The sequence below is a fragment of the Canis lupus genome, chromosome 32 (assembly GCF_011100685.1).
Source record: "Canis lupus familiaris isolate Mischka breed German Shepherd chromosome 32, alternate assembly UU_Cfam_GSD_1.0, whole genome shotgun sequence".
NCBI lineage: Eukaryota > Metazoa > Chordata > Mammalia > Carnivora > Canidae > Canis > Canis lupus.
The window spans coordinates 33,750,593-33,774,776 of NC_049253.1; the positions used below are offsets into that span (position 1 = coordinate 33,750,593).

General features: G+C 39.4%; 1 long non-coding RNA gene across 2 annotated transcripts in view; it reads left to right on the forward strand.

Moving 5' to 3' along the window:
* LOC102152686 overlaps nt 1-24,184 on the forward strand; it is a 153,380-nt gene that overhangs the window by 24,266 nt on the left and 104,930 nt on the right. For both annotated transcript variants that reach the window (XR_005382912.1, XR_005382911.1), the window contains exon 2: nt 10,362-10,468. This is a non-coding gene — a long non-coding RNA (uncharacterized LOC102152686). The remainder of the gene's footprint in view (nt 1-10,361; nt 10,469-24,184) is intronic.

Here is a 24,184-nt window from a genome sequence, read left to right on the forward strand (position 1 = left end):
GAGTAAGAGTAAACTTATCATGAGTACTGAGTAATGCATGGAATTGTTGAAACTAATATAACACTGTATGTTAACTGCTAAATGGAATTTAAAAAAAGAGTAACAACCTGACACAGTTCAGGGACTAGAACATAGTTTGTTGTTGTTGTTGTTGTTGTTGTTGTTGTTGTTGTTGTTTTAGGGATTTTACTTATTTATTTGAGAGAGAGAGAGAGCACGGGTTGGGGGAGGGGCAGAGGGAGAAGGAGAAGCAGACTCCCTCCTCAGCAAGGACCCCCATTTAGGGCTTGATCCCAGGACTCTGAGACCATGACCTGAGCCGAAATCAGACACTTAATTGATTGAGCCACCCAGGTGCCCTGGAACTAAAAGATAGTTTTAAATAAAGCAGTGGCAGCTACACATTTTCCCATTAAAAAAAGATTAGTGACATGATCCACTTGGATTCATGGGGGCTGGGAAATAGAGAGAAGCATGTGGATATTTGGTGAAGCATCAACAATTTTTGCTACAGACACACTGCCCCATTTTGTTATTCTGTGTCCTTTATCTTTTTGTGATAAATATCTCATGGAATTAGCATCCATGAGATATTTATGGAAAAAGTTTTCTTATTCTAAAGAGTTGGTGTACCTTCCTCTCTCTCTTTGTAGTTGGGAACTTTAAATTTATTTATTTATTTATTTATTTTTATTTATTTATGATAGTCACAGAGAGAGAGAGAGGCAGAGACACAGGCAGAGGGAGAAGCAGGCTCCATGCACCGGGAGCCCTACGTGGGATTCGATCCCGGGTCTCCAGGATCGCGCCCTGGGCCAAAGGCAGGCGCCAAACCGCTGCGCCACCCAGGGATCCCCGGGAACTTTAAATTTAATGCTGACATTTACCTGATCTCAGATTTTTGGTGGTGTCATCAATTCTGTTCTTCTGCTGGGTTTCTAAAATCATTTTATGACCTATTTTTAAATCTTTTTTTTTTTAACATTTTTATTTATTTATGATAGTCACAGAGAGAGAGAGAGAGGCAGAGACATAGGCAGAGGGAGAAGCAGGCTCCATGCACCGAGAGCCCGACGTGGGATTTGATCCCGGGTCTCCAGGATCGCGCCCTGGGCCAAAGGCAGGCGCCAAACCGCTGCGCCACCCAGGGATCCCTTATGACCTATTTTTAACTGACCTATTGTATTTGTTGTTATTTTTAGTTGCCACCACCCTTTTTAGTTATGGCTGTTATATTGATAAGGATGTTTTTGCTGCAAAAGAAAAGCCAACTAATAGTTCAAACAATAAAGTCTTTATTATCTGATATGACCAAGCCTGGCAGTTCAAGGCTTGATTAAATTAGATGATACAACAATATCCTAGAGGACCATGTATACTTTATCTTACTGCTCTACAAACCTCTCTGTTTGACAATGTCCCCTCCTTATCATGAATAGTTTAGTACGTCTGGATGTTACATGCCATGGTAGACCTTGGTCAGGCCTGGGTCTTGGGATGCAGGAGACAGATGATGCTCACAGATTGCTTATCATGATATGGTTGTAATATAGTGCCATTAGGCATGCATCATGCCTAGTTATTATATAATGCTGTGTTCTATAACCTGTGGAAAATTTTGCAAATGATGCTGGTGGCAGCATAAGAAATTGTATCCAGAGTTGGATGTTAGATCCAGGAAAATGGCTTGTTGAAAAAAGTTTTTGCAATCATATAAAGAAATCATGTTAGTATATCAGGTGTCATGTTTGGCAGGGGGTGGTAGTAATAGAAATGGCGAGAAGCAGCTGGATTCTGAATATAGTTGGCAGGACTTGCTGATGAACTGATATGAGGAGTGAGAAAGGCAGAGATGTTGAGAACGGCTCCAAGTTTTTGGGCTGAACAGTGGGAGAAATGGAGTCACCATTTATTGAGATAGGGAATACTGGAAGAGTTTGGTAGTGTTTCATAAAATAAAATGTTAGGTTGCTAGCACCTAACTGGTGGTAGGACACTGTAAGGAGTCTGGACTCAGGCTGAGATAGAGAGCTGGAATCGGAGCTGTTCCCCAGGTCCTAGGTGCTAGACAGGTAGAGGAGATGCCTGGGATGGGCTAGGACTCCTGTGCGCTGGAGCCCCTTCTTCATGGTCCAGGCCATGTTCACCTCCAGGTGTCATTGAATATACGTGTTGAGTTTATAAAGAGCTCTGCTATCCATTATTCCACTCAGCCCTCTGGAGAGCCCTGTAATGTGGTAATGTGCTCTTATGCCCATGGCCAAAGACTTGGGAGCAATCTCAGAAAATTTATTTATGCAATTATATAACAAACATTTTTTATGTGCTGGCTGTATGTATGTCAGGAAATAGACACCAGCTCCCCTGATTCAAGGCCAGTATTCTTTCCACATATCTACTTCCGTATGTTGTGATTCTAGCTTCATTCCCCTCTGAGATCTGCCTCCCAAATATTGCCCTTCTGTGGTGGTTTTGAAATGTCTACAAATTTATTAATACTTCTACTTCCCTTCTTCATGAATTTGGGCTGGTTGACTTCTAATGAATTAGAATGAAGCAGAGGCAATGGTGTATAAATACAGAGACCATGTTGTGAAAGATGGCAACTTCCCTGTGAGAAGGACGACAGAGGGAAGAACTGAAGCCTCTGGTTAAGAGACATGTCAGTGACCTCGTAGTCAGATCCCCTAGTCCCAGCCAAGCCTTCAGGTGAGTCTGTAGCCCCGGTCTACATCTTGCTTGCATCTTCACTGCTAGAAGCACCATAAGAAGCTGTGCTTGGATTTCTGAATCTTGGAAATTGTGTGAGAGAATAAATATTTGCTTTTTAAAAATCAGATTTAAAAAACACTGAAAAACAAAGAAGAGAAAAAAGATAATCCATAATTTCATAGAAAGAATAATACCTATTCCCAGAAAAATTATAATAGTATAAAAAGGAAAAATTAAAATGATAATCTCCTCTCTCTTTTTTTCCTAGTTTTATTTTGATGTAGCTGACACACTACACTATATTAGTCCACGGTGTACAATATAATGATTTGATGTATGTATAGATTTGAAATGTTTGCCACAATAAGTTTAGTTTACATCCATAACCCCTAATCTCTAGTTCTTCATCCCAAGGTGACCATGTTATTCTAGAAAATTTTCATGCATATGCAATATAATGTGTAATACCTTTTAAGATGTTCACAAGAAGATCACATTACACTCTTTTAAAAAACAATATATTTTGAAGATGTCTTCATATCAGTACTTACACATCTATCTTATTTTTCTCAGTGGGTTTTCCAGAATTTGAATACCCTATTTCTTTTAATCATCTCTGTATATGAATTCAGGATATTTCCAATTTTTATTTTTATTTTTATTTTTATTTTTTTCAATTTTTAAAAAAGATTTTATTTGTTTATTTGAGAGAGAGAGAGCGAGCGAGCGAGAGAGAGAGAACACAAAGAGGGAGGAAGGGTAGAGGGAGAAGCAGAAGCAGACGCTTGCTGAGCAGGGAGCCCAATGTGGGACCTGATCCCAGGACCCTGAGATCATGATCTGAGCTGAAGGCAGACACGTAGCCAACTGAGTCACCCAGATGGCCCTCAATTTTTTGTTTGTTATAAAAATGTTGTGATGAGTATTTTCATGCTTTTGTTGAGTACTCTCAGGTAAATTCCTAGTGTTCTAATTTAGACATCAAAGGGTGTGTGCATTTATTTTATTTTGTTTTATTTATTTTTGAAGGGCATGTGCATTTAAAGTTGATACTGTCTACCAGCTCCACAATCTTTGCCTCCAGTTTATACTGACAAAGTATGGGAATGCTATTTCCCTACACACCTGTGCATATCTTTGCTAGTAAACATCTTTTACTATTTTTTCCACTTATTTTTCTTTTGAGAATTGCTAGTGCCTAGTAGTGTTAATCATATAATATGTAACATAATAATAGCAATATCTAGCAGTTTCTGAGCCTTCTTATACTTTATGTAGATTTTTATACTTACAAAGACCCTGTGAAGTAGGTACTGTTATTAGGATGCTTATGACTGGTGAGAAAACTAAGTCAGAGGTTAAATAAAGTACTAAAGCCCAGGAGTGCCTGGCTCACCCACTCAGTAAAGCGAGGGGCTCTTGATTTTAGGGTCGTGAATTCAATCCCTCTGTTTACTTTAAAAAGAAAAAAAAACTGCTAAAGGTCACACAACTAGGAAGGATAGAGTCAGGATGCAAATGATACTGAATCTAAAAAAATAGTATTTGTTGAATGATGAATGAATGACCCGTTTGCTTCCTTTGCTCATTTTTCTATTAAGTTGTTTTTCTTTTTTATTGGTAGGAGCTCTTTATATATTGTGAATATTAATTCCTTCTCTAGTCTATGTATTACAAATATTCTCTCCAGTCTCTTACTTATCTGTAACCTAATTATTTGCCACATTTTGGTATTCATTTCTTGTTCACATTAGAAAACCCCAAAGTTGAAAGTATTACCCCAGCTATTATTAAAATTTGTACTGGCCATTTGAGAAAAGTAGTAATAATTTGGGTATACAGAGAAACTATGATGTGGGTAATATAAGGTCTCACTAAGTTAATCTAAATATGAAAAATAACCTCAAGGGAATTAGTTGCTTTGTTCACACTGAGGTACTTTAAAATTACAATTCCCCTTTAGGCATATTTATAATTGAAAAAGAAGGACTTGGGGGGTGTTCATGTATATTAGATTGACATTCGGGGAAATGAATTTTTACTTCATCTGCAACAAATGAATCCTAATCAGTTAAGTGGCTCTGGGCTAAAGGAACTATAGTGACTTCCTTCTCTCATTTTGTTTCCACTTTTTTTTTTTGTTGTTGTTTTTTTGTTTGTTTCCACTTTTTGAAGTGCCTTTTATGGTCCTGTTAAACGCTGGCTGAGTCATAGGTCATTTCCCTTGTAGCCTCTAAACTTTTCTGGTCTCCTGAAGCATTTGACTCAGAGACTCTGTGTCAGACACCCTTTTGCTGTCAGAGCCCCACATTTGTTTAGGTATCCTCAGGGATGTGATCATGCTCTAACTTCAGAGGTCGAATCAGAACTGGTCAAAACCTAAGTGTCCTCAGACTTTAGCATATGTCTCTTTCACCTGGAGGGCTAGTTAAACATTGCTGAGATCTATTCTAGAATATATGATTCAGTGGGTGTGGGGTGGGGCATTCGTAACAAGCTTCAAAGTAATGCTGATGGTTCAAGGACCACATGCAGGCTATCACACCTGGAAAGTGTCACAAAAGTAATTTTGCAGATGATAGCTAGCTCTCAATATGTATTGTGTAAAATATGATCACCTTTTTATATGACTTCTGTGCTTTTTTTCCCTAAAGATTATGCCCATGACATAGACCCAAGTATGTAAATATACAGGATGCATAAACATGTGTTTGCGGCTCTGGATTCAGGCTCACTGAGTTTGTAGAGAGGTCTGGTACATTGGCTTGGTTATCAGAGTAGCTTGTGTTTGAATTATGCTTTTCCTGTGTTGTGCTGCTTCGAACTGGACAAATGATTTAATTTTTTAGCCTTTGACTTTCTTATCTGTAAAATGGAGATAGTCATTCTGGTCTTATGGAGTTGTGAATATTAATAATAATAATGTTTGCAATGTGCCTGTCATATTGTGGACACTCAAGAAGAGGTGGTAAGTATTATTATTGTTATTTGGCCATTTTCCAGGGTTTCTAGGTTAGTAGCAACTTGGTTCTTTGGTATTAGGGCCCTATCACTGGACTTGTAGTAGTCACATTCTTAGTTAAGACTATGTGCTTACTGGATTACTCTGGTCCCATCTGTCATTCCCATGGTACCTACCTATATTGTGGCCCAGCACTGTGACTGGGAATAGAGTGGATGTAGCTTTGTCCCTCACTTTCAGGGCTTCTGTGTCTCGGTGAAAATTGCTACTTCTAAATGGTAAATATATAGCTAAGTGCCAGATAATTCCTGATTCCTTTTTAGCTGATCAAAAGAAGGATATTCACTGATTTACTTATTGAAGCCTAACTGTTCAGTATTATTCCTAGTCACCTGTGAAATTTATTCAGGAATATAGGGAGATATTGTCAAAGGGCAGCCTTTGTAAATTTATCTTTTTCATTCTTAATACAGACTTCAGTGAGGACTGCTGAGAGTAACCTAGAAGCCAAAGGCTATAAAACTTATTATTATTCCTTAAGTCACTTGGACTTTAACTAAATATTAAGAAAATTGAAAATTCAAAATAAGCCATGATGAAGTCACCATTTTTCCTAATGTACTTCTACATTTAGTACATTTAGTCAAGAATCTTTGCTAATATTCATGTGACTACTTCATGCATTATTACTAGCTATTCATTTAAATCTAATTTATCTGTAGGGCAAGGGTTTACTCTGTGTATTTTGTGAAAACTCTGACTCCACTAGCCATTAGAACTTCTCAAATGCAGATTTTCACTGCACTTGTAACTACTTCAAGTTTGACTTCCATACCTGTGCTAGTGGTACTACGGAAACATTTTAGAGTATGCATGGGTCACATAATTATAAATTATACCTCTTGCTCATTTTGATGCTTTTAATATTCTTTAACAAAACTTGAAAGGCCAGGGAAAATGCTTCACAGGGGAAAAGCAATACAGTAATTTTATTTTCTCTTCATTGGATCAACGCAATTTATTTTTATCTTTTAAAGTGTTAGTTGCTCAAATTGCCAAACCCCCAAAAAATCAGTCTTGAAATAATACAGAATTCCAAAACTTGTCTTTGTTCTAGGTTTTCTAAAGATAATCAGATAGTAAGTATAGTTTCTAATCAATTTTCACATTATTAGAAACCATGCATATTAAACCAGTTTGGATTTTCTGTGATTATCACTCAAACTTATTTACTATTTTTCTAAATTGCAAGATAAATTTCCACTCAGTCTTTCCCCCTCCAGCAGTCCCATAAGAAATCATTTTGCTATTAGCCTGGAAATGTTCCCAAGGCAGAACAGTATGCTGGCAGTCTGCAGCGTGGCCTCAAGGGGCACATCAGATCTTGGTTCAAATGTGACTTTCGTGATCTTGATCCCACATCTGAAAGTCAAGATGCAGTGTGTCTCTGTAAAGGTGGTGCTGAAAAGAAGTGTTCCATCTCTGTCAGCCCATCAGCCTCTGGGGAAGTGCAATCTAAGAGTCATCAGTGGACTCCTGGGCATTTCTTTTAATCTTGGTCTTTCTTGGGGTCTTGAAATATGGCAAGAGCAACCAATTTAAAGCAAGCAAATGCTAATCATGCAGCAGCCAGCTGAAGGAGCAGCTCTCATCTGGGGATAAAAACACTTTGCAAAACATAAGTCATCAATCTTCACAGTGGCCCTCTGGAGTCATAAACATCCATCACCACCCATCTTTGCCTGTAGGAAATCTGAGATTTCGGGGATCCCTGGGTGGCGCAGCGGTTTAGCGCCTGCCTTTGGCCCAGGGTGCGGTCCTGGAGACCTGGGATCGAGTCCCATGTCGGGCTCCCGGTGCATGGAGCCTGCTTCTCCCTCTGCTTGTGTCTCTGCCTCTCTCTCTCTCTCTGTGTGACTATCATAAATAAATAAAAATTAAAATAAAAAGGAAATATGAGATTTCACAGGCACAGCATAGGGCTGCACCCGGGGTCCCAGGTAGGACAATACAAACTGTGATCTGATCATCAAGCGCTGGCATTGATCTCATGAGAAGGCACAGTGGGCCTGTGGGGAGATGTGGCTGATGTGATGGGGCTGTGTTTGGGTCTGTGGAAGTGCTGGCTTCATCTGGACCTCAACCAAGTGAGGCTCGTTATCTGAGGAATTGTTAATGGCAAAAGACTGGGCTGCTATGTCTGGCTTTAGTCCTTTACTTTCACTGATCACTTATCTCCCTGCATGTCCCTCTCCTTCTCCTCCTCCTCTTCCTCCTCCTCCTCCTCCTCCTCCTCCTTCTCCTCCTCTCCTCCTCATCCACTTATTCTTCTTTTTAGAGAAGAAGGTTGATGGGGGAGAGGGAGAGCAAGAGAGAGCATCTCAGGCAGGTTCACACTCAGCATGAAGCCCAATGCGGGGCTTGATCTCACCACCCTGAAATCGTGACCTGAGCCTAAATCAAGAAGTCAGACACTTAACTAACTGCCGCCCAAGTGCCCCAGTCCCTCTTTCTTATATTCACTCTATTAGATTTCTCATGTCCAAAGTCATAGATTCACAGAGTTTTAGAACACAAACATCAGGAATAAACCACTTTTAATCTTTCCATAAAAATTTGAAAATCAGGGCAGGGGTATAAAGTTATTGACAGTGAAAGCATAGACATTGGGGGAGAACTCTTTCCCCCTGAAAATTTCTGGCCCATAGCAGTTGCTTCATAAATGTTTTTTGAATGCATATATAGATGAATAAGACCACTTTGGAGGTAACGGTCGGAAGGAAAGGAATTGTGGCAGTGGTAGTTGTTCAGATATTACTCAGGTGAAGCTCAGAGGTTTACTATGTCACCTTTCCTGGTTGCTATACTGATAGCTGGGAACCTTTGATCTATTTAAGCCCCTAATTTATAGAACAAAATATTAAGGATCACCAAGAGTTTAAGTGATATACCTAAACTTTCATAACTCTTAAAAAACATAGTTACATAATAAAATATGAGAAATCACTGGATTCTTTCCTACTTGTGTGGGACCTAAAAAGCAATTGGTGTAATGTCTTGATAAGTGAGTTAAAGTCCTGATTTGTCACTTCTTCTCTGTGATTAGCCAAAGTCACTTAATTCTAATGACCAGTTGTTTCTTCATCTGTAAAATGCTAATAATGATACTGACTTTACAGGGTCATTGTGAGGATAAGTAAGATAATGAATATGAGAATACTTAGTAGATGGTGGAGCATTATATATTAAGAAGTAGGTATTTTATAATTATATTATATTATATTTTATTTTAAATATTTTATTTATTTATTCATGATAGACATAGAGAGAGAGAGGTAGAGACACAGGCAGAGGGAGAAGCAGGCTCCATGCCGGGAGCCTGACATGGGACTCGATCCCAGGACTCCGGGATCGCGCCCTGGGCCAAAGGCAGGCGCCAAACCGCTGAGCCACCCAGGGATCCCCTATAATTATATTTTAATATAAGGTTCTTATTGGAGTTTTTTTTCTGAATTACCAAATTATATATAGCAACTTATTCATAGTGACTCATTAGACTTCCAGACACATCTGATTGTTGTTATGCAGAAGGATATATCATCTAGAAAGGAAATGTTGTAGACATGTCTGCTAATGTCAACCATTCCAAACAAAGAACATTAGATATTGCATCACTGACAGTGTTGAAATGGAAGTATTAGAAAATAGGTTGCAGGACGTTTTTTGGAAACTTCTTGTGTGTGAGAGAGGGGAGTGGGCAAGGAAAGGGTGAGAGAATGTGTTTGAGAGTTGTGAGCCATATTTTGTGATATATAGTTAGAAACATTGAAGACAACATTTGGGCCTTAAAGCTTTTAAAAAAGGATTTGTCTTTATATAGATATGTAAACATGCATCCACCCCTCTACTCACCACCAGCCCCACTCCATAATCCTGTATCTAAAGCAGTCACTTGGTTGCTGACTCAATACATATTTTCTACTACCTCCTCCCTTCTAGGAAAGCCCACCCCTACCTCTTGAATGAAGCTAAAAATGCCAGATGCCCATTTTCTCAGTGTATTTGCAGCTAATGGTATCCACATTACCCAGTTCTGGTCAATGAAACATGAGAGATATCTGCAGGGCTGGGAAAGATTTTTCTCCCCATGAGAGAGATTTATATAGGGAGACCATTTCCTCCTCTCTTTCAGCATTTGGCACTGTGGTGTGAGGATGTGATAGTTGTAGTTGCTGCAGCCATCACACCACCATGAGACAACCAACCAGAAGATGAAAATCCAGGGATCCCTGGGTGGCGCAGTGGTTTGGCGCCTGCCTTTGGCCCAGGGCACGATCCTGAAGACCCGGGATCGAATCCCACGTCGGGCTCCCAGTGCATGGAGCCTGCTTCTCCCTCTGCCTGTGTCTCTGCCTCTCTCTCTCTCTCTCTCTCTCTCTGTGACTATCATAAAAAAAAAAAAATCCAATGTGTGGAGGGTATCAGAGCAAAAGGATGGGAAGACCCTGGGCCCTGGATGACATCACTGAGCTGCTGGACTGATTCTTGAATAATATGCCTTCAGACTTATTACTTGAAATGATGATGTGCCTTTATTGCTTAAAGCACTCTAAGGTGGGCATTCTGTTCATTGCAGTCATGAGTATGCAGATGTATTCTTAATTCTCCTTTCTCTTCTTTGTATCAGGGAAAACTGAAGGCAGCCACAATATAGTATGAGTAAAGAAATTTGAAATAGGTGAAAAATAAAAAATAAAAAAAGAATGGAAAATAAAGATGGAATGAAGACAAAAGGTATGCCATGAAATTCTGTATATTTTCTAGAAGAGAGCTAACATTTTATTTTGTGGTACATGAAACACTGTTAGGGCACAATATTAAGTGGTTTCTCCTAAAAGATTGTTGAATGAGTAAATAAAGTACAATCCCACCTTGAGAAGGAGCTTCCTCCTGGTCTCCCCCACTCTTCTGAGTATGAAGATTTTTTTTTAAAATTTATTTATTTATGATAGTCACACACACACACACACAGAGAAAGAGAGGCAGAGACATAGGCAGAGGGAGAAGCAGGCTCCATGCAGGGAGCCCGACGTGGGATTCGATCCCGGGTCTCCAGGATCGCGCCCTGGGCCAAAGGCAGGCGCTAAACCGCTGCGCCACCCAGAGATCCCTGAGTATGAAGATTTTAGCATAGAGAATCAGGGAAATCAATGAACAGGCATTAAGACTGAAGCACTAAGGTGCCCCTATCAGTGGTTTTCTGACCCTGCTGGCCACTCTTCCAGAAAGAGAGAAGGAATTTTTTCACAGAGCTGTGTAAGGCTGAGAGGATTAGAAATACATCCTTGGATTCCAATTCTGTGACACCACTACAAAATTCCAAAACTATCAGTATATAATTTGTAATGGCAATAACTAGAAATAACCTAAATGACAACTTAAAAGGATGGAGGAACAGTACGGTCACTTGTGGCTTATCTCTTTAATGGAATGTTTTATGGCTAGTTTTTATTTATGCACTTCTACCCATATTTGAATTTTCAAACAGCAACATACTCCTGCCTCAGGTGATACAATTGTTTCTCAGTCCAGAGGAAACACACTCTCTCCTTAGGAAAGAGAGAGCTAGCATCCCATCAGTCTATGTAACCAGTTCTGGGGGATGCTTTTTCTCCTCTTTGCCCTCTTTATTGGACTGAGCTTACAGAACGGTGTTAATAATCATCTTTGGTTCTGAATGATGATTAGGCTTCTTTTAATAAAGTCAGAATTGCAACTTGAGATCCTATAGCCCAAAAAGCATGGTATAACGTTTATCACATCAGGGCACCTGAATGGCTCAGTTGGTTAAGTGTTTGCTTTTGGTTCAGGTCATGATCTCAGGGTCCTGGGATCGAGTTCTGCGTTGGGCTTCCTGCTCAGTGGGGAGTCTGCTTCTTCCTCTGCCCACCCTCCACTGCTCGTGCTCTGTTTCTCTCTCAAATAAATAAATAAAAATCTAAAAAAAAGTTTATCATAGCAACATACCTTGTATAAAATAGGGAAAAGGTAGAAAAGTGTAGAGATAAAATAAGGAAAAAATATATATGGTTACTATAATTCTCATTTACGTATCTAACCATAAGATTAAAGTTGGTATTTATAATTTCTTTTTCTACTACCCATTCTGCATTCCCTTTGCTCTCAGCCAGCGCCTCAATGGGTTATGGTTTTCTTTTTTACCTGATGGGTGACCCAAACATTCACTCCTATTAAGTGTGAGCCTTTGTACTGAGTATATTGGGTGGCTAAATCTTCGATTAATTTTTACAAATGGACAGAGCAGTACTAGGAGCCATCATCTTCCAGATTCTAGACTTTCTCACCCTAGCCCCATGCTGTAGCCAGCATTGGTTGCTTCTGATTTCAAAGCCTAGGAGGTCTACAGTCTTTAGCCCTTGCTTATCACTAGATTTTTTATTTCTGAGTCACAATTTGTCTATTTTACTTACGAGGGTAACTACACCTTTAATAAAATATTAAAAATTGGTGATTACTATGCTTTTGAAAAGGAGGTAGGGGTAGGGCTTAACTCTGCTCTACCACACTGATTAGTGTGATGCCCACCCTGATACCCTTTTTGGGGCTGTGGCACACCCATCCATCCCCCCACTGCTGGGACTATGGGCTGCCAATGGTTAACAGCTGTGTCCTTCACGGTGCTGGCACCTGTGCTGCAGGAAACTGCCTTGCCCAGGATTGTGCCTCGTCTTGACTTATGTGGGTGTATGAAGGCCTATCTCCTTGCCTGAGTTTGGAGGAACTCTGAACGGCTGTCCCAGCTCCAGAGCTCCTTGCAGGATTGGCTGAGAGCTCAGTTGCAAGTCCATTGCTGTCAGCTCCTCCTTCTGCCCAGCTCAGCCTTCTTCACATCCTTACAGGTAAAGTGTCTCCCATGAACACTGCCTAAAATCCTCCTGCACACAGCTTCCCACCTCAGATTTTACTTGGGAACCCAATCTAAGACAGATTGGAAGTTCACCAGAGAAACTGTTCACAGGCCTGCTAAATAAATACATTTGTGCTTTAGCTGGTAGGTTGATGTCTATTATATTTTTTCTTGGCAAGCCTTTGCTTTTCTGGAATTGTTTTCCTTTGTCTTAGAAACTGTCCTTCCCTGCAAATCCAATCACACTATTTGTTACAGGAGCTGCCATATTCTTATGTGACCCTACTTTTTATAATTACTCTTCTGGCTTTAATGTACAGCAAACTGTAATTTCTGCTTCTTGCAACCAAGTTCACTAGGTTAAAACATTATTTTATACACCAACAAATTAATAGGCATGTTTATTAGATTGACCTATTGCAGCCCAGCAGGGAGTAGGTTTTAAGACAGGATACTTAAATTAAAATATAAAATATATGTGATTTTTTTCCTTAACATGAAAAGTAGTACATGACCATTGTGGAAAACTTTGAAAGTAGGAAGGGGAAAAAAAGATCATAATCCTACTGTCTAGAAATAATTTCTGCTTATTATTAATTTTTGTATGTTTTTCTAGTCTTTATTTAGGGTTACACAGTTATGTCCATATGTTTTCCTTTAGAACAATGGGATCACACTGTTGGCATGCTGTTTTAAAATAGTTTTAATACATTGTAAGTATAATTTGTGTCATTAAGTATGTTTCTACCACATACTTTTATTTATTTATTTATTTAAAAATATTTTATTTATTTATTCATGAGAGAAAGAGGGAGAGGCAGAGACATAGGCAGAGGGGGAAGCAGGCTCCATCTACTCTGGGAGCCCAATGCGGGACTCGATCCAGGGACTCCAGGATCACACCTTGGGCCAAAAGCAGGCGGTAAACCGCTGAGCCACCCAGGCGTCCCCCTACAACATATCTTTTAAATAGCTACATAGAATTTCAACATATAGTTGAATCGTAATTTATTGACTCAAATCCAAATTTAGGTTGTTTCCAAATTATTTTTGTCACCAATGATATAGTGAATGAGGTCTTAAGGTAGATCTTTGAACATAATTCCCAGATATGTAATTGCTGAATTAAAAAACATTTACAAATACCTTCTCCCATTCTGTAGGTTGTCTTTTAGTTTTGTTGACTGTATCCTTTGCTGTGCAGAAGCTTCTTATCTTGATGAAGTCCCAATAGTTCATTCTTGCTTTTGTTTCTTTTGCCTTCGTGGATGTATCTTGCAAGAAGTTACTGTGGCCGAGTTCAAAAAGGGTGTTGCCTGTGTTCTCCTCTAGGATTTTGATGGCATCTTGTCTCACATTTAGATCTTTCATCCATTTTGAGTTTATCTTTGTGTATGGTGAAAGAGAGTGGTCTAGTTTCATTCTTCTGCATGTGGATGTCCAATTTTCCCAGCACCATTTATTGAAGAGACTGTCTTTCTTCCAGTGGATGGTCTTTCCTCCTTTATCAAATATTAGTTGACCATAAGGTTGAGGGTCCACTTCTGGGTTCTCTGTTCTGTTCCATTGATCTATGTGTCTGTTTTTGTGCCAGTACCACACTGTCTTGATGACCACAGCTTTGTAGTACAACCTGAAATCTGGCATTGTGATGCCCCCAGCTATGGTTTTCTTTTTTAAAATTCCCCTGGCTATTTGGGGTCTTTTCTGATTCCACACAAATCTTAAAATAATTTGTTCTAACTCTCTGAAGAAAGTCCATGATATTTTGATAGGGATTGCATTAAACGTGTAAATTGCCCTGGGTAACATTGACATTTTCACAATATTAATTCTGCCAATCCATGAGCATGGAATATTTTTCCATCTCTTTGTGTCTTCCTCACTTTCTTTCAGAAGTGTTCTCTAGTTTTTAGGGTATAGATCCTTTACCTCTTTGGTTAGGTTTATTCCGAGGTATCTTATGCTTTTGGGTGCAATTGTAAATGGGATTGATTCCTTAATTTCTCTTTCTTCAGTCTCATTGTTAGTGTATAGAAATGCCACTGACTTCTGGGCATTGATTTATAAAGAACTTATTAAACTCAACACCAAAGAAACAAACAATCCAATCATGAAATGGGCAAAAGACATGAACAGAAATCTCACAGAGGAAGACATAGACATGGCCAACACGCACATGAGAAAATGCTCTGCATCACTTGCCATCAGGGAAATACAAATCAAAACCACAATGAGATACCACCTCACCCCAGTGAGAATGGGGAACATTAACAAGGCAGGAAACCACAAATGTTGGAGAGGATGCGGAGAAAAGGGAACCCTCTTACACTGTTGGTGGGAATGTGAATTGGTGCAGCCATTCTGGAAAACTGTGTGGAGGTTCCTCAAAGAGTTAAAAATAGACCTGCCCTACGACCCAGCAATTGCACTGTTGGGGATTTACCCCAAAGATACAGATGCAATGAAATGCCGGGACACCTGCACCCCGATGTTTCTAGCAGCAATGTCCACAATAGCCAAACTGTGGAAGGAGCCTCGGTGTCCGTTGAAAGTTGAGTGGATAAAGAAGATGTGGTTTATGTATACAATGGAATATTCCTCAGCCATTAGAAATGACAAATACCCACCATTTGCTTCGACGTGGATGGAACTGGAGGGTATTATGCTGAGTGAAGTAAGTCAGTCGGAGAAGGACAAACATTGTATGTTCTCATTCATTTGGGGAATATAAATAATAGTGAAAGGGAATATAAGGGAAGGGAGAAGAAATGTGTGGGAAATATCAGAAAGGGAGACAGAACATAAAGACTCCTAACTCTGGGAAACGAACTAGGGGTGGTGGAAGGGGAGGAGGGCGTGGGGTGGGGGTGAATGGGTGATGGGCACTGAGGGGGGCACTTGACGGGATGAGCACTGGGTGTTATTCTGTATGTTGGTAAATTGAACACCGATAAAAAATAAATTTATTTAAAAAAAAAAGAAATGACAAATACCCACCATTTGCTTCAACGTGGATGGAACTGGAGGGTATTATGCTGAGTGAAGTAAGTCAATCGGAGAATGACAAACATTATATGTTCTCATTCATTTGGGGAATATAAATAATAGTGAAAGGGAATAGAAGGGAAGGGAGAGGAAGTGGGTAGGAAATATCAGAAAGGGAGACAGAACATGGAAGACTCCTAACTCTGGGAAATGAACTAGGGGTGGTGGAAGGGGAGGAGGGCGTGGGGTGGGGGTGAATGGGTGATGGGCACTGAGGGGGGCACTTGACGGGATGAGCACTGGGTGTTATTCTGTATGTTGACAAATTGAACACCAATAAAAAATAAATTTATTATTAAAAAAAAAGAAGACTACACCACACACAAAAAAACATTTGCAGATTTTAAGGCCTTTCATAAGAATTACTAAATTGTTATCTTTTTTAAAAAGTTTTATTTATTAAAGTAGTCTCTACGCCCAATGTGGGGTTCAGAATCATGACCCAAGATCAAAAGTCATATATTCTGACTGAGCCAGTCAGGTTTCCCTAACATTGATTTCTAAAATGATTCTATTGGGGATCCCTGGGTGGCTCAGCGGTTTAGCGCCTGCCTTTGGCCCAGGGCGTGATCCTGGAGTCCCAGGATCGAGTCCCAGGATCGAGTCCCACGTCGGGCTCCCAGCATGGAGCCTGCTTCTCTTTCTGCCTCTCTCTCTCTCTCTCTCTCTCTCTCTCTCTCTATGTCTATCATGAATAAATAAATAAAATCTTAAAAAAAGATTCTATCACTGTATACATTTGCCAGCAGGGTATAAGAATGCATTTTTCTTTTCTTTTTTCCCTTCTTTGCTTTTTTTTTTTTTTTTTTTTTGAGAGAGAGAGATAGGTGGGGGGAGGGGCAGAGGGAGCGGGAGAGAGAGTCTCAAGCAGACTCCACGCTCAGCATGAAGTCCCATGCAGGGCTTGATCTCACAACCCTGAAATCATGACCTGAGCTGAAATCAGGAGCTGGATGCTCAACCAAGAGCTACCCAGGCATCCCCGAGGGTGCATTTTTCTAATATTGGGTTGTTTTCTTGAAAGAATTTTGTCGACTTGATAGACAAAATGATGCTTGCTTTCTTTAATTTGGGCTTCTTTAATTAGCAATGGATTAGAACTATTTTCATATGTTTATTATCTCTTTTTATGTGTGTACATACATATACATATACATCTACTGTGCTGTGTGTAAATGTGTAAACTGCTTATGTCCTTGGCCCAAATTTTTTTTGGCATGTTAAAATTTTTCTATATAATATAATGAAAATACATTTTCTCATTTGTCATTTGCCTTTTAATTTTGTTCATGGAGTCTTGATATGTTCAGTCAAATTTAATAATTATTTCTTTTGTGATTTCTGTTATGCTTGGGGAGGCCTTATCTGACACTAGGGAAGAGGAACTTTCATGGGAGATGAGGGTCAATTGTGGGGGAGCAAAAGGGAGTAGACAGAAAGGTTGATTAAGCCTGAGGCTAACTCCAGCATCCTAACAAAGGCCTGGAATTGTATCTTCTACTTCCTTCATTTTACAGATGAAGGAGCAGAAGTCCAGGGAGAATAAGAAATAAGATTGAAGCAGTAGATTACAAAGTCTCCTAAAAACAGCATTATCCATAAAGGGATATATTACATTTTTATAAAAAATTAGTTAGTGTTGATAAAAAGAAAAAAACCCTTTTGTGTTCATATATGTTTATGTTGCTCACAACATTGAAATGAAGAATTTAAAATGCCCCAAAAGCTGATTACATCTTTACATATGGAATTGATGGTTCTAATTTCTTTCTATTGATTGCGTAGCATTTTATAAAAGCTGTTGGATGTCATGGTGCTTACCCAGAGCAAACTCACTGCAGCGGTCATCATCTGTCTGTAATTGTTAACAGTGTCTACAAATTAAACTGGAGCTGCTGGAAACCAAAGAGAAGAATAGCCTGTATAGTGCACAATATCTGGTAGTTTGTTTTGTTGGCTCAAGGACTAGAAACAAACAGCAAATACAGAATATCCCAGAAGCAGACCTTCAATCTATAAGGTGGAATGCAGGGCTGCCAGATTTTTAAAAAAGATTTTATTTATTTATTCATGAAAGACACACAGAGACAGGCAGAGACACAGGCAGAGGGAGAAGCAGCTTCCCTACCTGCTTCTGGGATCACGCCCTGAGCTGAAGGCAGATGCTCAACCACTGAGCCATCTGGGCATCCCAGGGCTACCAGATTTAACAAATAAAAATATAGGACACCCAGTTAAATTTGAGTTTCAGATAAACAATAAATGATTTTATAGTAAGTATGTCGCAAGTAAAGCATAGGACATAACTAAAAAATTATTCATCATTTATCTGAAATTGAAATTTAATGAGGCATCCTACATTTTATCTGGCAACCCTAGCAAGCAGGACTTTTTATTATCCATATTAAAATACTAAACCCATCGCATGCATGGATGAGCCTGGTTCTGTATCACTGCATTTACAGTGGCTGAATGAAGAACATACTTTCAAGGAAAAGTTCACCAGGAATCTCGCATTGGTGTGAAAATTAGCAATAAGAAGCAGAGATACTGTATTAGAGTCTCACAGCTGGCATAACAAAATACCACAAACTGGTAACTCAAAATAACAGAAACTTACTGTGTCACAGTTCTGGAGGCTGAAAGTCTAAAATCAAGGTGTGGCAGGGCCATGCTCCCTGTGAAATCTGCAGGAGAATCCTTACTTGCATCTTCCTAGCTTCTGGTAGTTTGCCAATAATTCCTGGTGTTCCTTGGTTTGCAGCTACATTACTTCTGACAGTCTCTGCTTCTGTCATCATGTGGCATTTTCCTGTGGCATTTCTTAGTTGTCACATGCTGTTTTCCTTTCATAAGGACACCAGTCATCTTGGGTTAGGAACTCACCTTAATGACCTCATCTTAATTTGATAACATCTGTAAACCCCTATTTCCAAATAAGGTAATATTCACAGGCACTGGGAGGTTAAGACTTGAACATATCTTTTTGGAGGGACACAACTTAACCTGTAACAGGTATGGTTGCCTAATATCTTTAATTATTTATAAGAAATAAAAACTAACTGTAGTCATTTTATTATTTGTTAATTCTAAGTACAGATACTGCCTGGGCAATTAGCTCCTATTCAGTTGTTCTCTATAGGAAAGGTTTTCAGTTTTTAAAGACCAAATGGAAGTTTTTATGTGAGGTCCTAGAATTTAGGCTTATACTTTTGGCCTGCAGCCCAAACTTGATGTTAGAAGGAGGAAGCTCTGGGGATCGCAGAAGTTCATGTTTCTCTGAACATAAGATGAAATGTGCTTTTAAACAAAAGTAATAGTCATTGCTCTGGACTCTCAGCTGTGATGAAGTAGAGATTCCCTCTGCAGTTCCAGAGGGACCCCTCATAGTCACTTCAGTGACTTCTAGTATAATTATTCCAATAGAGGAGGAGATATTATAAAACTTCCAGAAACTTTTGCTTTCAAAACATGGAAAGCTTTTTTATTTTAAAGTGCTTTGGAAGGGTCTTTAGACAACACAATTAGAGCAACTCCTTAGTGGCAGACAAGTTGTAAAGGAGAACCTGAGTGAACATCAGAGGTGGCCAAACAATACCTGGATTTAAGTTATATCAGCAACATGGTATAATCAATTCACAGCTAGACCAGTTCAATTTTCTAATTCAGAATAAGTCAAGGAAAGGAAGGCATTTGTTTTGTTTTGTTTTTTATTTTAAAGATTTTATTTATTTATTCGAGAGAGAGAGAGAGAGGCAGAGACAGGCAAAGGGAGAAGCAGGCTCCATGCAGGGAGCCCGACGCAGGATTCAATCCTGGGTCTCCAGGATCCAGGATCATGCCCTGGGCCGAAGGCAGCACTAAACCGCTGAGCAACCCGGGCTGCCCTGAATATGTTTGTTCTTAGAAAGATGCAATGAGAGCATTGAAAAACATTTTTTTTAAATTAAAATTACCCTAATCTCAGAAATCTTATACAAATATGTTCATTTCTGCAACTTCCCACTCCTTTTGTATTACAGTGGCATAGAGTTTTAATGTTGGTGTTTCCCTATGGTAAAGCAAAGCATATTTTTGTAACTTAAAAAAAATATATCCTTTGAAAATGAAGGCCATCCAACTTTAAAAGACATCTTCTACTTGAGCCTGTTATGTAGAAAGAAAGATTACAATAAAAATGTTAGGAAATTGTTTGACATGGTAAATAAGGTTGGTCAAGACAGGGGACTTTTTTTTTTTTTTTAAGATTTTACTTATTTGTTCATGAGAGACAGAGAGAGGGGTGGTGGCAGAGACACAGGCAGAGGGAGAAGCAGGCTCCATGCAGGGAGCCCGATGCGGGACTCGATCCCGGGAGTGCAGGATCATGCCCTGGGCCAAAGGCAGGTGCTAAACCGCTGCGCCACCCAGGGATGCCCAAGACAGGGAACTTTGGTTGTTGTTAGGGAGGGTTGCAGACTGAGTGTCTTACCTGTAAACTTGTGATTCAGGTTTACAAATGTTTCACCTCACAAACTTAAGTCTAGATATAAGAGATTATTTCCCATGATTTTTTCATGCTCATTTGGAATGGGAGGAACTATGTTTTTTAGGATTTATTTACTTATTTTAGAGAGAGAGTGAGCAAGAGAGCACATGAGTCCTCAAGCAGGCTCCTTAGTGAGCCCAGGGCCCGATGTGGGGCTCCATCGCAGGACCCTGAGATCATGACCTAAGCTGAGATCAAGAGTTAGACACCCAACCAACTGAGCCACCCAGGAACCTGAGGAAGAATATTTTTTGTAATAGATTCATCTCTGATATTAATATTTTTCACTGTGTGTTCTTAGGCAATATCTGTTAGTTACTAACAGAGTTATTTTCACTCTGTAGCCAGAGTGATGTATTTTCTTGGCAAATCCTGACCCAGTAGATCTGTAGATGCAGGGATATTTTCAAGATGGGAAGGACCTTGATTGGGTGTAGGTGGACTTACACAGTGATGTAAGTGATCCTAAAGACTCCACCAGGAGACTACTAGAACTGATAAATGAATTCAGTGAAGTTATAGGATACAAAATTAATAGATAGAAATCTGTTGCATATCTACACATTTCTATACATTAATAATGAAATAGCAAGAAGAGAAATGAAGACAACAATACCATTTACAATTGCACCAAAAAAATGATAAAATACCTAGTAATAAACTTAACCAAAGAGGTGAAATGTCTGTACTCTAAAAACTATAAAATATTGATGAAAGAAATTGAAGAAATACAACAAAATGAAAAGATATTCCATGTTCATGGATTGGAAGAACCAATATTGTTAAAATGCCCATACTACCCAAAGCAATCTACAAATTAAATGCAATTGCTATCAAATACCAACAACATTTAAAAAATATTTTATTTATTTATTTGAGAGAGGGGGAGAGAGAAAGAGAAAGAGCAACCATGTATGAACAGGAGGAGAGGCTGAGGGAGAAACAGACTCACCACTGAGCAGGGAGCCAGACATGGGGTTGGGTCCCAGGACCCTTGGATCATGACCTGAGGCAAGGCAGATGCTTAACTGATTGAGCCACAAATAATCCTAAAATTTGTATGGAACCACTTAAGACTCAAAATAGCCAAAGCAATCTTGGGAAAGAAGATCAAAGCTGAAGGTATTAAAATCCCAGATTTTGAAGCTGTAGTCATCAAGACAGTATGGTACTGTCACAAAAATAGAACCCTCTTGCACTGTTGATGGGAATGCAAACTGGTGCAGATGGAGGTTCCTCAAAAAGTTAAAAATAGGGCAGCTCCGGTGGCTCAGTGGTTTAGCGCTGCCTTCAGCCCAGGGCCTGATCCTGGGATCCCAGGATCGAGTCCCGCATAAGGCTCCCTGCATGGAGCCTGCTTCTCCCTCTGCCTGTGTCTCTACCTCTCTCTCTCTCTGTCTCTCATAAATAAATAAATAAATAAAATCTTTAAAAAAAAAAAGTTAAAAATAGAACTATCCTATGAATGAGCCAGCAATTGCACTACTGGGTAATTTACTCAAAGGATACAAAAATACTGATTCAAAGCACCTCGATGTTTATAGCAGCATTATTAACAATGGCCAAAGTATGGAAAGAGTCCAAATGTTCATCAACTGATGAATGGATAAGGAAATGTAGTACATATATACAATGGAATATTAGTCACCAAAAAGAATGAAATCTTGCCCTTTGCAACAACATGGATAGAGCTAGAGTGTATTAGAAGGTCCTTAGAAACATTATGTTAAGCAAAATAAGCCAGAGAAAGACACCATAAGATTTCACTTATATGTGTAATTTAAGAAACAAAACAGATGAACATAAGGGGAGGGGAAAGAAGAGATGGAAGCAAATCATAAGAGATTCTTTACAAAGATCAAACTGAGGGTTGATGGAGGGGAGGTGGGCAGGGGATGGGCTAAATGGGTGTTGGGTGAGGAGGGCACTTATTGTATTGAGCACTGGATGTTATATGTAAGTGATGAATCACTAAGTTCTACTCCTAAAACCAATATTACACTATATGTCAACTGGATCACTGTATGTTAATTATACTTCAATTAAAAAAGTTAAAAAAAGAAAGTTGAACAATTGGTTGCTTCCACCCCCTCCCATCATTCACTTCCTCTGCTTCATCTTTTCTTGTGCCTGAAAGCTGGTAACACTGAAGCTCCTATATATCCATCTCACCTTGGCCTAGGTTCAGAGCCAGTCCTCCTTGAAGCAGGACCTGTGTGGTATCAGGTCCCTCACTCTGCACTTAGCACTAGTCATTTTCCTACACTTGAGATTGGGTATACATGGAGGCTCTTGCCTCACTCCTTGGCTCTCCTGTGTTGTCAGCCTGGGTTTCATGCTCCAGTGACTCCTGGGCTCACTCTGCCTGGGGTACATTCTCTCCATCCTGTGTGTGCCAGCAACCTGTTCTGGCTGTCAGCTCTGGTGCCTGTTAACTTGTTTTGTTCTTGTTAAGCCTTTTCCTAGAAGCTACAACCCTGCTTTTGCTTCCAGGTTGGGTAATGTGGGCTCTGCTTTGCCTTTGACAAATGTTATCATGTCACTCTGGAATTTTCTTGACCCTGGATTTACAGCTGCTATTTTTCTACCCACTGCTGAGTAGCTTCCCCCAGTCTTCTCTTGAACTTTCTTTGTGGATCTTTGTTTCAACCACTGATGTTCTTTCCATTGTTCCAAGCCCATATTCTTTTGCTGGCTAGATCTTTTCAGGCAACTGTCTTAACCTGGTTCTGACACACTTCTCTGGTATCCTAATTTTCTTCCTCTCTACCTTTTCTATGCTTCTGGCAAACCACATCTGTCTGATATTGAGTTCTGAGACATAACAAGATGGGCCCACTGTTTCTGAACCATTTGTGGATTTTTGTCTTGAGAGTGTTTATACATCCTAATATTGAGTCTTCCTAGGTTCCTTCCATTTCTGCATTATCTATTCAGAACTGTGGTAAAGACGACTTACAGCATATGCTCAAAAACCATTTATTGATTAATGAATTCATGAGTGAATGATTGAATAAAAAAAAAAAACAAAGCTCAGGAAGGATATCTGATTACTCACAGTAAATTGTAGAAGAGCTGGAATTCAGAACTAGTTCTGCTGGACTTCGGTGCCCATAGGAAAACACCCAAAGTGACAGCTAATTGATGTAGTGGAAGAAACACTCATAATTCTCTCCCTAGCCAGGGAGAGTTAAAGAGGAAACATTGATAGGTTTTAACCTTTTTACTTGGCTTCTAGTTTTACAGATTGTGTGTTAGAATGTTGACTGTGAACTGTTGTACTGCTATAGTGTCTGCAGTTATGTTGGAAAAATGGTAGCTGTTTTGTGTGTGACCCAAGCAACATATAATGCTCCTCAATAGCAGTGAAAGTGAAGGGTTCTTTTGAGAGATCCCTGGGAGGAGAAGAGCACCAAAAGGGGATTTGAGACTTGATTGTCATATAGTTATGTTGTAACAGCAGGCAAACATGTCCAAACAATGGGTTTGATGTTTTATGGTCATATATCTGGGAAGACTTGGAATAAGGGTTTTTTTTTTCTTTTTTTAATCCTGGGATGACTTCAGGGAGGTATTTGAAGGCTCCTACATATGCTTCAATGCTTGAGATATTATATGCAGACATTCTTAATGTATTGTGTGTTTTTTCTTCTTTTTTATTTTTTTCCTTTTTTTTTGGTGCCATAGATCCTCTTGGTAGTCAGAAGAAAGTTTTTGAATGCATAAAATGAAATATGTAGGATTACAGAGAAAACAAGTTTTATTGAAATCCAGTTATCACAATATAAAGGTCTAATAACTGCTTTTGAAATGGTGATGTGTATAGATGACATGGCAAAGACTCAGCAGTTAGGAAAATATCTGTGATTTCTGTTGGTGACAAATTCATAGGTACTGCTAGTACTACAGTGGTTGGTGCCCTATATTATGATGGAAAGAAGCACAAGTTAGAGGTTTGTTGGGGGGGGGAGGAGGAGAAAGATAATTTTTTTTTCAAATCCAAGTT